This window comes from Bidens hawaiensis, unplaced genomic scaffold (assembly GCF_021521415.1).
Source record: "Bidens hawaiensis isolate Kalapana, Puna unplaced genomic scaffold, B.hawaiensis_p1.1 tig00018415_1, whole genome shotgun sequence".
NCBI lineage: Eukaryota > Viridiplantae > Streptophyta > Magnoliopsida > Asterales > Asteraceae > Bidens > Bidens hawaiensis.
In genome coordinates this window covers 338372-340546 of record NW_027492779.1, presented here as the reverse complement: position 1 = coordinate 340546, position 2175 = coordinate 338372, and the positions used below count along the sequence as shown (strand labels likewise).

The following is a 2175-nucleotide window of genomic DNA, read 5'->3' as shown; positions in this document are numbered from 1 at the left end:
CATGCTATCATGCCCCTGGAGTATTGATGGCAAATTGATAATATAAATTTAGGATCTGATTATTCATACACCCTTTGACTTATACACACCCATTTTTAAGTTGCTTCCATACGATAGTATAACCCCTATACGATCATATATAGGGTATGTAAATAACTAAAGAGTGTACGAATATCATATCCCTAAATTTATTGAAAAATAACAATGAAAAAGAACGTGATTGACGAAGATTTTATCATCTTCCTAGAAACATATGATGAGATCTAGTTATTGATGAAGGTACAAATTTTCCTAAGCAAAGTACAAGCACTTTCAGCAGAAGGGCTAAACAGAAAATAAACATGTCCTACCCCTTTATCATCAACGACCTCTATATCTCCTATCCACCCACTTTTGACCAAAATATCCCTATAGCACAAACCCCTATTCCTCAAAAAATCATTCTCAGCAACAAAAACAAGTACCCTGGAGCATCCAAGATCCGACACTCTCGGATCCTTCCCCGGGTTAATCAACGGGTCATCCAACCCACTTGTCCCCGGGTTAACAAACATCCATATATCATTCACTGACGCAATCCACGGATGATCATCCAACTCCGACCCGATCCTTCCCCCAAAAATAAGGGTGGAGCATAATAATGCCTTTAAGCTTAAAATTTATTATTCTCCCAACCGGGTCCGGGTCTTCCAACCCGACCCGGATTGCCATGTGATGGGCGATATTGGCGCCGACGCTGTCTCCGGTGAAAACCACGTTTTCGAAATCCGGGTATTCGTTAAGCCATGGATCCGACCCGTTTCCGGAAGCGTGTAACCCGACCCACTTAATAGCTTCCCATGAGTCATCGAAGCAGGCTGGCACTGGGTGATCCGGTGCCGTCCGGTAGTCGACTGAAACCACGACGGCGTTGGATTCCGATGAGATGAGGTTTGAGAAGTTGTGGTAGACCGGAGAGGCGGCGGTGTCGATGATGAAGGCGCCACCGTGGAAGAATATTACAAGTGGGAGTTTGGAGTTTGGGGTTTTGGGGATGTAGATTCTGACGGAGAGATGGGTGTCCGGTGAGATAACGACGTCTTTGAATTGGACGCCGGAAAGAGGGTCGTGACCGGCGGGAACGGTGTCGGTGCCGCCAAGTTTTTGGTAGCGGCCGGTTTTGTAGACTCGGATTAAACCGAGGATTTCTTTGATTATTATTTGATCGGGTGATGATGGATCCATTTGGAGAAAGCGGGTGGGGATTTAGTCAATTTATATTGGATCGTATATATTTTTTAATTAATCAATTACTTTATTATTTTTTGTTGATTGAAAATATTATATCAAATAAACTAATTATAGAAATATCCACATGTGGTCTAGTGATAGGAGGCTTAGATTCTCTAGTGGGTACTCAAGTTCGATCACCACCTATGCCGCTTTTGGGGAATTATGATAATGATAGTTTTGAGTTAAGTGTTGCGATGTTGGCAGTTCAAATCCCGAGCCTATTTTTGTGGTGACATAATGATTGTCAAGTGGCAGCTAGTGGTATGATTTCCCAGAGGATTTCTGACACGAGGTCGAAGACTCGCACAAAAATAAACAAATTACAACTAACTAGATAGCGCTAAGTGGGTGTCGAACACGAGGAGTTTGTGGAATATGTGTTAATAGAGTAGCTCAACAATTAGCTATTATAAATGTAAATGAGAAAAAAATAATTCTCAAGTTGGTTTTGATTTGATTTTATAAACTAAATAAACGAAACGAAGGTTGTAAACAATTGATTAAATGAGCATTCCTCTTGGAGTTCAGTTATTACGCAACTCTTTTGTTTAAGTTCAATGGATAAATCATAATATCTTGATTTCGTGTAAGTGTAATTTTTGTGATTAATCAAGAGCTAAGTACTCGGATTCCTAGAACGCGAGGACGTTACTTGGTAATCAATCAATATAATCTTAACCCTAATTTCTGCTACTAAATCTCGATTGTCAACAACACCAAGAACGTATAGAATAAAACTAGGTTAAACAATATGACAAATTACAAACAATCAAACAAACAACGTGATTATATTAATCTAAACGATTTGATAATCAATCCAAGTGCAAGAACAATAAACAAAAAGAGTATTGCAATAACCTTACAACTAAGAGAAATACTAGAAGTTTTAGCCACACATAATTG

The 2175-nt window shown here is 39.5% G+C and overlaps 1 pseudogene; it reads right to left on the bottom strand.

Annotated features, from left to right (window-relative positions):
* Positions 1–263: 263 nt before the first annotated feature.
* LOC143555932 (putative carboxylesterase 12 pseudogene) lies at positions 264–1227 on the bottom strand (annotated as a pseudogene).
* Positions 1228–2175: the final 948 nt, after the last annotated feature.